This window comes from Orcinus orca, chromosome 18 (genome assembly GCF_937001465.1).
Source record: "Orcinus orca chromosome 18, mOrcOrc1.1, whole genome shotgun sequence".
Classification (NCBI taxonomy): domain Eukaryota; kingdom Metazoa; phylum Chordata; class Mammalia; order Artiodactyla; family Delphinidae; genus Orcinus; species Orcinus orca.
In genome coordinates, this window is record NC_064576.1 from 72549967 (window position 1) to 72564548 (window position 14582).

Consider the following 14582-nt stretch of genomic DNA (forward strand, 5'->3'; position numbering starts at 1 on the left):
CGCCCAACACCACTGGGGCTAAAACCAACAGCCTAGAGGCCATGTGAGTGCCCTGGATACAAAAGTCTACATGTTCACGAAGTGTGTTTTCTTCTGAGATGAACAGGAAGGGCTTAAATAACTGTCCCTCCTACCAGGAGACCAGTTAAATGAGCCACCTACCATAAATCGTTCTGCTTTGTTTTTTGTTTGAACATGCAGCCAGCTGCAAAATAAACTTTTTGATCTCTTTTTATACCATTCATCTATTTCTCATTCCCTATTTTTAAAATTAATTATCTGAAGATAATATTTTGAATATATTAGGTTAAATAAAATATATTAAAATTAATTCCATCTGTTTCTTTTTTCCTTGTTTATGTGGTTACTAGAAAAGTTAAAATTACATCGTGGCTCACATTGTATTTCTATTAGACAGCACTGCTCTATAAAGTATAGCCTGTCTCTTCCTCATTAAGAAATCTGTGAAGATGCTCTTAACTTTTCCCAACACTAAGAGAGCCACGGACACCAAAGACTGCACCGCGGTGATATACAGCGTGGCCCTGCTGGACGTACAGACTCTGGTCACATGTTAAAAGCTCACAGAATGTTGCATTCAAAGTTCGACCAACTCACTAGAGTTTCCCTCCCTAATATCAGTTGTTGCTTCACACGTAACCACCAACTTTCCTGAGGTTTCTGATCTTCCAGTCTAGATATTTTACTGAATTCTGAGGCAGCAGCCCTGTAGGGAAGGACAGGGTCAGGACTACGATGAGACAAAGCATCTGCCTCAGGCACGAAATTTAAGTGGAACCAAAACACTCTGTAAGCAAGATGAATAAATTTTTAAATAACAGCTTTACTGATATGTAACTCACATACCATAAAATGCACCATTTTAAAGGGTGCAATTCAGTGGTTTTAATATACTCACAAAATTGTACAACCATTGTCACTATCCAATTTGAAAACATTTTCATTACCCCACAAAGAAACTCCATCCCAATTAGCAGATATCCCATCACTCTCCCTACGCCCAGCCTCTGACAACCACTAATCTATTTTGTCTCTACAGATCTGCCTATTCTGGGTATTTGATATAAATGGAACCACACAATGTGTGGCCTTTTATGTCTGGCTTCTTCCACTTAAAATGTTTCCAAAGTTCACACATGTCAGTACTTCATTCCTTTTTATGAATGAATAATATTCTATTGTACGAATATGCCACATTTTATCCATTCATCAGTTGACGGACAGCTGAATTGTTTCCAGTTTTTGGCTATTATGTACAGATTGGTGTACAGTTTTTATATGGATTTATTTTCCACTCTCTTAGGTATATGCTTAGGAATGGAATTGCTGGATTATATTATAACTCTATGTTTATAATCTGAGTAACTAGCAACAATTTTCCAAAGTGTACCATTTCACAGTCCCACCATCAATATATCAGGGTTCCAATCTTCACCAACACTTGGTATTATATTTTTTATGTTAGCCATCTTAGTGGGTATGTAGTGATATCTCATTGTACTTTTGATTTGTATCTCCCTAATAATAATGCTGACCATCTTTTAATAGGTTTATTTGTCATTAGTATATCTTCTTTGGAGAAATATCAAGTTGAAGCCTTCAATTTTTAATTGGGTTATTTATATAATTGAGTTGCAACCATTCTTAGTACATTTTGGATACAAGTTCTTATCAGATACATAATTTGTAAAAATTTGCTCCCCTTATATGGGCTATCTTTTTCTTGATGATACTCTCTAAAACACAAAAGTTTTTAATTTTTGTGAAGCCCAACTTATATATGCTTTCTTTTGTTACTTATGCTTTTGGTATCATATTCAAGAAACCACTGCCTACTCCAAGAGCATGAAAATTTACTTCTATGTTTTCTTCTAAAGGTCTTTTTATTTAGCTTTGACGTTCAAATCAGTGATCCATTTTGAGTTAATTTTTGTATATAGTGCAAAGGTGCAACTTCATTCTTCTGCATGTGGACGTACAGTTACTCCAGCACCATTTGTTAAAAAGACTATTCTTTCTCTTTGAATTGTCTTATCACCCTTGTTGAAAAATCGTAAATGTAAGCGTTTATTTCTGGACTCTCAATTTTATACCACTGATCTATAAAAGGCTATACTTATGCCAGTACCACACCATCTAATCACCGTAGTTTTGTAATAAGTTTTAAAATCAGGAAGTGTGAGTCCTTCATCTTTGTTCTCCTTTTTCAGGATTGCTTTGGCTATTCTGTGTCCCTTGCATTTCCATATGAATTTTAGGATCAGTCTGCTAAAAGAGCAGTTGGGATTACATCGAGTCTGTAGGTCAATTTGGGAAGCATTGCCATCTTAACAATATTGTCTTTCAGTCCATGAATAGGGGATGTCTTTCCATTTATTTAGCTTATCTTTACTTTCTTTCAATGATGTTTTCAGTGTAGAAGTCTTGCATGTACTCTATTCTATTAATATGGTGTATTACACCGATTTTCATATATTAAGCCACCCCTGCATTCCTTAGAGAAATCCCACTTGGTCATGATGTATAAACCTTTCTATATGTTGCTGGATTTGGTTTGCTAGTATCTTGTTGCAAATTTTTGTATCTATATTCATAAGGAATACTGGTCTGTGCTTATGTTTTTTTCTTCTGGTTTTAGTATCAAAATATTAATGGCCTGAAAAATGAGTTGGGGGCTTCCCTGGTGGCACAGTGGTTGAGATCTGCCTGCCAATGCAGGGAACACGGGTTCGAGCCCTGGTCTGGGAAGATCCCACATGCCGCGGAGCAACTAGGCCCGTGAGCCACAACTACTGAGCCTGCGCATCTGGAGCCTGTGCTCCGCAACAAGAGAGGTCACGATAGTGAGAGGCCCACACACCGCGATGAAGAGTGGCCCCCGCTTGCTGCAACTAGAGAAAGCCCTTGCACAGAAACGAAGACCCAACACAGCCAAAAATAAGTAAATAAATAAATATTTTTTTAAAAAAATGAGTTGGGAAATATTCCCTCCTTTTCCATTTTCTGGAAGAGATTGTGCTAAATTGTTATTAATTCTTCACTGTTTGATATAATTTATCAGTGAAGTCATCTTGGTCTGGGATTTTCTTTGCAGGAAATTTTAACTAATTCAATTTCTTTACTTGTAACAGGTCACTTCAGATTTTCTATTTCTTCTTGGGTCAGTTGGGTAGTCTGTGTCTTCCTAGGAGTTTATCCATTTCATCTAGGTTATCTAATCCGTTGACATAAAGTTATTCATCATATTCCCTTATGGTCTTTCTTCTTTCTCTACCATGGGTAGTATGTAAAGCTCCCTCTTTCATTCCTGGTTTTGGTAATTGAGCCTTCCTTCTTTTTCTGTTGGTTAGTCAGCTAAGGGTTTGTCAATTTTGTTGATCTTTTAAAAGGATTAATTTTAGGTCTTATTGATTTTCTCTATTGCTTTTCTATTCTCTAGTTCACTTACTTCTACTCTGGTCTTTATTATTTCCTTCCTTCTGCTTGCTTAGGGTTCAGTTTGCTCTTCTTTTTCTACCTTCTTAAGGTGAAAGATTAGGTTATTGATTTGTGATTCTTCTTGTGTTAATAGAGGCATTCTTAACTATAAATATCCCTCTAAGCACTGATTTGCCGGCATAAGTTTTAGTACGCTTTGTTTTCATTCACCTCAAAGCATTTTCTAATTTCCCTTGTGATCTCTTCTTTGACCCACTGGTTATTAAAGAGCATATTGTTTAATTTCCACATTTTATGAATTTCTGAAATCTCCTTCTGCTACTGATTTCTAATATCACTCCAGTATGATAAAAAAAAAACATACCTTGTGTGATTTCAATGCTTTTAAAGTTACTGAAACATGATCTATGGCATAATATATGTTCTGTGCCTAATATAGTCTATTCTGAAGAATTTTCTACATGCACCTGAAAACAATGTGTATTCTACTATGGTTGGGTGGGTTGTTCTTTGGATGTTTCTTAGTTCTAGCTGGTTTATAATGTTGTTCAGGTCTTCTATTTCCTTGTTGATCTTCTGCCTAGCTGCCTAGCTAAACTTCTGCCTAGTTTCGACTTGTTATTGAAAGCAGGATATTGAAATCTCCAACTATTATTGTTGTATTTTCTATTTCTCCCATCAACTGTCAGTTTTTGCTTCATGTATTTTGGGAAACTGTTGTTAGATGCACATATGTTTGTAATTGTTATGTCTTCCTGATGGATTGACCCTTTTATCAATATATAATGACCTTCTTTGTCTCTTGTGGTAATTTTTTACTTAAAATCTATTTTGTCTAATATTAGTATAGCCACTCCCAGCACTCTTTTGGTTACTATTTGCATGGTATACCTTATTCTATTCTTTTACTTTCAAACTATTTGTGTTTGAATGTAAAATGGGGCTGCTGTAGTGAGAATATAGTCAGATCATATTTATTTAATTCATTCTGCCCATCTCTGACTTTTTACTGGCATGTTTAGTTCATTTACATTTAATGTAATTACTGATAGTATTTACATTTGCCATTTTCCTCTGTTTTCTGAACGTCTTATGTCTTTTTGTCCCTCTATTCCTCCATTACTGCCTTCTTTTGTGTTAAATAGATATTTTTCTATAGCATTTTAATTCCCTTGTTGTTTCTTTTATATGTCTTAGTTATTTTCTTAGGAGTCTATACTGCCTTGATATTTACATAATCAGTTACTTTTACTGATACTCCTTATTTCTTCCATGGATTTGAGTTGCTGTCTAGTGTTCTTTTATTACAACCTGAGGGCTCCCCTTTAATATTTCTTATAGGGCAAGTCTGGTAGTGACAATTTCTCTGTTTTTCTTTTTCTGAGATGTCTTATTTTTTTCTTCTTTGTTGAAGGATAGTTTTGCTGGATATAGCAAAACGATATGCGTGGTTGTTCTTTCAGCACTTTGAAGCAACTAGCTTCAGGCTTCCATGATTTCTGATGAGAAGTCAGATGTTAATCTTACTGAGGATTCCTCATACACAATACTTCATTCTCTCTTGCTGCTTTCTTTGTTTTGGCTTTTAACAGCTTGACTGTTGTGTGTCTGGCTGTGGAGCTCTGCATTCATCCTGAAATGTACTGACCTTCTTGGATGTGCAGATTAATCTTTTAAATGAAATTTGGCAAGTTTGGGGCCATTGTTTCTTCAAGTCTTCTTTCTCTCTCTTTTCTCCTTCTGGGACTTCTATGATGCCTATGTTGGTACTCACAATGAATCATCTGAAGTTCTGCTCATTTTTCTTCATTCATTTGGCTTTCTGTTCCTCAAACTGTATAATTTCAATTGACCTACTTTCAAGTTCACTGATTCTTTCTTCTGCCAATTCAAAACTATTTTTCAGCCCCCATTACTGTACTTTTCAACTCCAGAATTTCTATTTGGTTCTTTTAAAGTTATTTCTATCCCTTTATTTATATTCTCTATTTGGTGAGACATCATTCTCAACCTTTAATTCTTTAGACATGACTTCCTTTCATTCTTTGAACACATTTATGATTGCTGACTTAAAACATTTGTCTAGTAAGTCCAACATCTGAACTTTTTCAGGGACATTTTTAATTGTTTTGTCCCTGTGATGTGGTCATACGTTCCTGTTTCTTTGTGTTTTGCAATTGTGTGCTGAAATTTGATTTTAAATAATATAATATGGCAACTCCAGAAATCAGATTCCGCCACTCCAACCAGAGGTTTATTGTTGTTGCTGTTTGCTTTTGTTGTTCCTAATGCTATCTGTCCATTTCCTGTACTAATTCTATAAAGTCTATTTTCTTTACCATGTGCAGCCACTTAAGTCTCTGCCCAATTTGCTTCATTAGTCAGCTAATGATGGGACAGAGATTTCCTTAAATGCTTTGAACCAATATGTCTCACAGCCTTTGCTGTGGGCTCTGTTTGTATGTTGACATGGACTTTCTATGCCCTGATGACAGTTTACAACTCTAGTGTACAGCCTCAATGTCAGCCAGAGGTGACAGATTAAGGCCTTCTCAAGTCTTACTTAGGCATATGTACAGACTTGAATATGCATATGGGCCTTCTAGATTCTAAGGAATATGTCAAAGTTTTTCACAGCCCTCTACAGATATCTCTTCTCCCAATTATTCCTTTTCAGTTTTTTGGTCAACCTCTTGTTAACCCCTACAGGTGTAGCCACCTTAGGAAGCTGTGTTGTTAAACAATTGCCACTGATCGTTTCTAATAAATCCCCTAAGGATGTTTACAAAGAATGAGTTCTGAGTCAGGAGAAGTAAAAACAAGTTCTGAGCTTTTCAGGGAGCTGCCAGACAGGTCATACAGTGACAGTTTTCTAAGAATGGGGCATTTGAAGAGCTCTGAACCTATTCTGTCCCCTCCAGCAGCTTTTAGCTTTCAAGGCTACCCTGGTGCTGGGAAGAGGTAATGGGAATAAATTTAAATGCCACAAAGGTCACTATTCTTACCACAATTCAGTCTTTTTTCTTGAATAAACACCCCCTGGATTGTTGCAAGTCTTTGATCAATTTCCAGAGTTCTAAAATAGTTTATTTTGATAATTTTTGCCTCACTCAGTGAAATTTTGTTCTCACTGCTGTTTTGGAAAAGAGAATTTACACAATGTCCTTATTCCAACATTCCAGAGGTGGTTCCAAGATAAATGATATTTTTAAAACATAAAAATTAATGCAAAAAGAAATCCATGGTGAACAAAATATCAAAATTTTAAATTAAAACACAATCAGTAACATGATCAGTCAGGCTATGACATACTGAGCCTTACACAAAAGGAAAAATCAGACACTGATCTTGTCTTTCTTAAATTTTTGATATCTTGTTTACGAATTTTTGCACTAATTTTAATTTTTTAACCATATGAAAATATTATTTATTTTATTGCGTAGTTTTTAGTACCCCCTTAAATTCTGTGCTTGAGGCAACTGCCTGACAAGTATCCTTCTAGTCCCAACCTTGGAGAAGGGGGATTTTCAGATCACATATCTCCTTTCTTTTCTTCATGCTCCAAACTGAGATATTAGTTCTAACTCACATTTATATTCCATTACAATATCTTGGGTTGTTGTCAAAATGATAACTCTAAAATCTAGCAGAAAAAATTCAGTATGAAGTTTGGGGGTAGAGCACAAAGTAGTTACTTATATTAGACTAACCTCTTAAAACTGCTAGTAGAGGCAAATTAGCTCTCTCAGTATTAAACTCATTACTAGCTACCAATTAAACTAATATACATTTTTTATTACTTTCTAGAGTCTTTAGGAAACTAACTGTAATTTTTGGCATGCCTGCCATACATACTTCCTAAAATATTATGCAACACTAATAGAAAATGCATCAAGCTTAGAAATATTCATTTCAATCAAAATTATTCTCTTGCATGATTTCAGTTCTCAAATTGGCTTCTCCTGAAAATAAACTGATAGAAATATAAGAATTTGGTATAAAAATATGTTTGGCTTAATATGTGGCAACATTTCCAACCTGAGAAGACAATTATTTGTGCGTAAAGAAAGACTGCCTGTCTTCAGAAGCTATTTTGAGTAATTTCAAACAGCCTAGTAAAAAGATAATTAATTCTGGATGATTTGAGATTACTTCTCTTATACTGTCATTTAACAGAGATACTGCTCATATTAAGTTTTTAGATTAGTCCTTTGCAGTAAGTCTGGTCAAGTGTGAAAATTTAACTTCCCTATTAAGTGTTCATTATTTGCTTCTGCTGTTTTATTGCCATTTCTTGTAATCCACGGCTCTATATTCCACAATACTTTTGAAAAGCGTTTAAAATCACTATATCAATATTAGCCTGTGTCTGGACAAATTTATTTGCCTAATTACAGTCTTTATAGAAGCTAATATACTATGTTGGCTTTCCATTTCTGTGGGTGAGTCAAAGTTCCCAAAGTCAACATCAACCTGTCATTAATACTGGCTTAGCCCCCATCGTATACACTGCTGGCTCACCTTTAATGACTATGCATACACACTGCTTTGTTTTTCTACGGGAACTGAACCTACTGGTGCAATGGGTCTGTAGCTGCACAGAGTGGCAAGACTAATAAGGAGAAGTCTTAAAGGGTCATACAACCTACCCCCTATAGCAGCTGTCCCCAACCTTTTTGGCACCAGGGACCAGTTTTGTGGAGGACAGTTTTTCCATGGATGGGGAGGGGCGGGTAGGGGATGGTTCAGGCAGTGATGCGAGCGATGGTTCAGGCGGTAATGCAAGCAATGGGGAGTGGCAGATGAAGCCTCACTCGCTCGCCCGCCACTCACCTCCTGCTGTGCAGCTGGTTCCTAACAGGCCAGGGACTGCTACCGGTCCGAGGCCCAGGGGCTGGGGACCCCTGCCCTATAGGACAGGGAAAGTACATCTACCTGAAGGACAATACTCAATCTTATGTTAAAAAAAAAATCACTCAACAGATTGAGTTAACGATATCTTCTCCTATCTAGTCTAAACTCTGGTAATAAAACATGAAATAGAAATAAGAAAAGAAAAAAAATAATCATCACCTACAGATGATATGACTGTCTACCTAGAATATTCAAGAAAAATAACCAAAAAGAGGTTAGAATTGATAAGAGCTTGAAAAGTGCCCAGTTACACGATTATATCTTAAAATCAACAGCTTTCTAAATATAAATTACTGGTTATATATATGCTACAATCTGAATGTTTGAGTCCCCCCAAACTTCATATGTTGAAAACCTAATGCCCAAGGTGATGGTATTAGGAGGTGGGGCCTTTGGGAGGTGACTGGGTCATGAGGGCAGAACCCTCATGAGTGAGATTAATACCTTAAACGGAGCCCCAGAGAGCTTCTTGCTTGCCCCTTCCACCAAGTGAGGACGGAGCAGAAAGGTGCCGTTTGTGAACCAAAAAGCAGGCCCTTACCAAGTCTGCTGGCAACACGATCCTGGACTTCCCAGCCTCCAGAACGGTGAGAATAAATATCTGCTGTTTATAAGCCACCAGTCTGATGTATATTGTTTTGTTTTGTTTTGTTTTTGATGTATGTTGTTACAGCAGCCCAAAAGGACTAAGACAATGTAATATGACCACTATGCATAACGTATATAACCGACTGATTATATAACAACAGCCAATTAGAAGAGGGCTCATTCACAAAAGTTAAAGAAGAGTATAACATACCCAGGAATAACCTAAATCCTCCATTTTCCAAACATGGTAGGGCACGTGAAGGAAGCCTGCAAAGTGAGAGACCACACAAAGCAATGACAGGCACAGAGAAGAGGCAAGGACACCAATCTCCTGCGTACGCCACCTTCCTATGCCACCTGCCAATCTCCTACGTATGCCACCTTCCTATGCCACGTGCCAATCTCCTGTGTATGCCACCTTCCTAATGCCACCTGCCAATCTCCTGTGTATGCCATCTTCCTAATGCCACCTGCCAATCTCCTGTGTATGCCACCTTCCTAATGCCACCTGCCAATCTCCTACGTATGCCACCTTCCTAATGCCACCTGCCAATCTCCTATACACGCCACCTTCCTAATGCCACCTGCCAAACTCCTACGTGTGCCACCTTCCTAATGCCACCTGCCAATCTCCTATACACACCACATTCCTAATGCCGCCTGCAATCCCCTATACATGCCACCCTCCTAACGCCACCTGCTTTTGTGCTCATTCAGCCTGCTGTTATGCTCCAACCTGCTAGCAAACAACCCAGAGAACCGTAATCTATACGGAAGATTTCTTTGTCTGTGTCAGGGATAGAAATGGTTATAAGCTCACAGCTTGACAAAGTAAACAGCTGTGTATCCTGTCCCCCAACCCATCCCCATGCGCCCGGAAGGCCATGCCTTTCTCCAGCAGACGTGCTGCTGCTCCCCACTGGCTTCTCACCTTTTCCACTGAGGGATCCGTGACCACCTGCTACCAGGTCCACACACGTGCTTTCTGGCTAGTACACGTAGGGCAGCCATCCAGGCACAGAGGAGTCTCGTCAACCAATGAGCAAACTCCCCTCCTCAAACCCTAACCAACCCAAACACCTTTAGGCCGCGGGGTTCTCGCTGGCTCAGTCTCACGCCGGGAGTTGCTGTAGGCTCTTGACATCTTGATATTCCCCGAGAAAGAGCAGTGTGGTTCCCACTGTTGGCATCCTTTATTCACCACAGTTCTATCTGTTCCTAGGGGACGGCAGGGAATCCGGGCTGAAATAAGGCTTTCCTGTTGGCCCCTTTCCTACAGCAAGCCAGTGGGAACCATCAACGAAGACACCCAACTCTTCCCCCTACTCCTGGTTTATGTAATGGTCTGGACTGGATTCCAGTAGCCCTGAGAGGCCCTCAGCTGTACCTGATCCCAAACCAATACACCACCTAAAGCCCAAGAGTAACACCATCACTCGCTGACACAACCTCACGGCGCTGGAGAGGAGGGTCCCAGGGTAGGCCCAAGAAACCACAAGAGAATTAGAGGGGTGGGTTGCTGTTGCAGGGAAGCACTGGCCGCGAGCCTGCCTGGGGCACCAGCCCCCCGCTGCTCCCCATAAGCGCCAGCCCAGCTCCGTCCTCCCAGGGCTCTGCACTGGCTATTCCCCAACAAGGGAAACACTCTCCCCGGACATCCACGGGGCTCCCTCTTCATCTCCTTCAGGGTTCTACTCGGCATCCACTCTCAGGGAGGCGTTCCCTGACCTACATGTCCCAGCAACACTCACTCCCCACCCTACACTCCTCCTTCTCTGATTTACTTTTCTCCACAGCACTAACCCGACCTGATACAATACACATTTTACATAAATCTATCCATGGCCCTGTAAGCTCCTCTGGGGCACAGTTTTTGTCTGTTGTGTTCACTGCTCTAAGATACCTAATATCTAGAACAGCGCTTGGCACAAACAGACACTCAAAAGTATCCGTTGGATGTTATTAAAGAAAAACAAAGCTAGACACTAGTTAAAGGCAGTAAAGACAGAATTCATTCAGTATATACTGCAAGAGGAAAGAAAGACTTCAGTATAAAACTTAGCTCAACTTCAATCCACAAGGAGGCGGCCAGGCGTTTTAAAGGAGGAACGAGAGAGCAGACAGGGCTAAAGCAGTCACGGAAGCGGGCAATTACAAAAAGCAGGCAGGGTGGTTGGTCATCGTCAATGATGTTACGTGTCAGTTTGTCCCCGTCTCCTAGAGACGGGAGACAGAGGCCCTATCCTTCCTGATTACATGTCAAAGGAACGGCTTTCAGGTCCTTGAGGAGGATACTCCTGGGTTGTAGGAGACACGTATACATCTCAAAGAGACAGAGAATGCATTGTAATGGTACTGTTTTTATACTAAATGCTGAATAAAAGGGAAATCGGGCCCATCCTCAGGTATTGGCTGGAACAAAGGGTAAATCCTTGTGGCAGACTTGAGCTTTTCCAAACAGAAACTCAAGGGGGGATGGGTCATCCCAGGGGCATGACCTCAGGGGGCTGGAAGCCAAGTTAGAGTTTTCTCAAGTCTTCTGGGGAGGCGGGGGACAACACTACACTGACAAGATTGTGTTGAAAGTTGCAGTTCCTATAGGCCAAGGTTGAGGCCTAGTCAAGAAGAGGGCTCAGAGGAGTCTGACTAAAGTTTGGTCAAGCGGAGTGTCTTGGTGAATGGGTGGGTGGATGGGTGGATGTCTGAAGGGGTGGGTGGGCGGAGGGGGTATAAGGACCGGTGGGAAAGGGGTCAAGATGGTAAGATCTGAAGCATCCAAATTCAGATATGAAGCAGAAATTGCTTCAGAGAAAAAGGGAAAATCCTCCACTCTTTTCTATAACCCCCCTCTCCAACATTCCTGCGGCAGACATAATAAGGCTCCCATTTACCCATAAAACTGCTAAACGGGAACAGTCAATAGTTTATCCTAGCCCTTCCCAGCCTGCACTTGTTTCCTGCAAGATATTTTCCAGGCCTGAGTTTGCTCCCTGTTTAGAATTCATATTGAAGACAGATCCGAAGGAGTTTACAGGAAAGTCTCCTATGGAGCTGATGCTATCTGTTCCTATTAACTTTTTACTAATGAAGCATCTTTGGGTAGTTCACTTCTTTCTCCCTTTCCCCTCAGCAGCCGTCTCTGAGATGTGGAAGGGCTTTAACCCACTTTCCTCCCTTCCCCGCCCCCGTCTCAGCTTCTCTCTGCCTCCGGCTCGGCTCGGATCCAAAAAAGTCCCGGTTTGTGTGAGATCACACGGCACAGCTGATTCACCGGGTAACCACCTGAGCCCTGGGTGATAGCAGTTTGCATTTTCTCAGCAGCTCAACTACAATATTGGCCAGATTTCTTTTTTTGTCTTTTCATGAGACTACAGATGTTAAAATAAGAAAAAGCATTTTTCAAAGTTAACATTGGAACATAATCAGGAGACAGCAGATTCAGGGTTTATGGAGCCTTACATTCTTATGATGGGACGCGGGAGGGGGGGGAGAGTGTCCTCCTTATTTTAAAAAAATCCACAATTACAAATACAAACTTCTGTGACCATGTGAGCACACTGCTAGTGGCCCTCCCAGGGGCTTGGACGAAGCCGGAGTGAGGGGCCCTGAAGCTTAAGATCATTAGCTTCCCGGTCAATGCGCCTCTGCTGGGAGATACGAAAGACTAGAGAGGTTTATACCGCAGCATTAAAATCTCTAGAAAACCGCTAAGCATAACAGTCTTCTCTTACATCAATCCTCTAGACGCTATTCTCATCTCTCTTTCACAAACCTCCGTCCCTGCTGTTCCCTCTAATTTGGCCGCAGCAATTCATTATAAAAGCGCATGTGCTGAGCTGGGGCTGTGCATCCTTCCCCTGTTTTGGCTTTAACAATCCAGTACTGTGTCAATTATGTAATAGCCAAAACAGAGAGTTTAATGCAATAGTCGTAGCACTTACATAAGCCTTCGCAAACCAACCCTAAGATCTGCCCCCAGATTTGGGTATTTGGAATTACATGAAGTAGACAGAAAACATTGATTCAGCCGCCACGTTAATTTCCGACCTTAAAGACAATAAAAGCTTTTTTGCACTTAATTTGCTAGTCTATATTAACATAATGAGTTTTGAACTTCATGGAGCAAACAATCTTTAATAAGACGTGATTGTCTTTTCATGTAAACAAAAAGGAATATCCTGACACCGCTACTCAACTTCACTGTTACCTGTGCACAAAGAAATGTCCCACTCAGGACTCCCTGACATAGTCTACATGGAATCATGGGTCCCCAATAAACATCAACTATTCCCTGCAGGTTTAAAAAAAATCGAGAAAGATATACAAAATACAAAAGTGTACATGCTATAATTCCTCAACACATCTTATTTTCAATACCATTCTCTCTCCATATTTCTAACCACTTATTTTTTACTTTCCTTAAACCACTGGAGCCACACCTTAGGCTACAAAGTGACAAATTGAAAAAAAACAATGCCATCCTATGGGTCTCACCCCTGGCTACACATTAGAATCACAAGGGAGTTTTTAACATTACAAATGTCACAGCATCACCAAAAACCACTTGGAACAGATTCCTGAGATGTGGGTCACAAGAGGAGGTGCCCAGACTTCAGTATACCTGATATTTCTACTTCTGTCTTCTTCTCTGAAAAAAAACCCATAAATACAAGTAGAGATATTAAAGGTTATTTAAATCTTTAATAACTGGCAGTTCATAATTACAAAGTTTCCATCAGCTATAAGAAATAAAATCATTCACTAGTTTAAAAGCCATAAAGGATATCTGTGGGATCTTTTTTATTACTATCAATAAGTAGTCAAAGAATTTTCACCAAGTTTCTTAACAGCCCTTACAAAACCTACTCTTTTTTTTTATGTTTTACAATTGTACCTAATGAGGTCAAAGAAACGGCCCTATATCATCTTAAAGGGTATCTCCAGCTAAGACCATGCTTATCTTCCAGTAAAGTTTTGGTTTAAAGAAGAAATTATGGCTCTGACTTATCTTCACCCTCTCTTCTTAGATGCTCTGGTAATCCCTTTTATAACTTTAACAATGAGCAAATATTTTTTAAAAGCACTTATATAACAGAGTACAGGCGCCTTTGGTATCCTGCCAAGAGTACTTCTTTCCGTGTTTGTATTTAAAATAGAATGGTAGTAACATCACTTATGTGCCTGAAATTCCTTCTGTGCACAGGCTCAGAATGAAAAAAATGGATGTAGCAAACCGCTTCACTGCTTTACCATTATAAAGCTCAAAGGAAATAACACATTCGTACTAAATTAAGACGAAGACACAGAACAAATTATCCAAAGCCGGGGGTGTGGGGCGGGGAGGGATTCGGTCGAACTCACCTACCAGCCCTTCTAAAACAGAGGATGTTTAACCTGGCAGCACGCGAAGGTGCCGGATGAGCTGCAATACCTCAGTCCGAGCAGGTGATGGATGCAGGCAGGAGAGAACGAGGGCTGTGATGACCGAGAAGCCAAAATAAACACTGCGCTGCCCGGAGCCCCGGCGGCAATCACTCCCCGACTCGGCGCGGGTTCCCAGAACGCCGGCAGCGGAGCCCAGCCCGCCCCTGTGCAGAACTGAGCAGAAGAGGATTCGCTCA

The 14582-nt window shown here is 40.2% G+C and overlaps 1 protein-coding gene across 8 annotated transcripts in view; it reads right to left on the reverse strand.

Moving 5' to 3' along the window:
- The window catches only part of MTUS2 (microtubule associated scaffold protein 2), a 496786-nt gene that overhangs the window by 481914 nt on the left and 290 nt on the right, over nt 1-14582 (reverse strand). Inside the window, exon 1 of one of the 8 annotated variants that reach the window (XM_049701106.1) lies at nt 14393-14541. The exons of 6 other annotated variants lie outside the window; for them this stretch is intronic. The gene's annotated coding sequence lies outside the window, so the exon portion shown is untranslated. Of the gene's footprint in view, nt 1-14322; nt 14542-14582 lie in introns of those variants that run through there. One more of the 8 variants, XM_049701105.1, reaches the window with a different exon arrangement.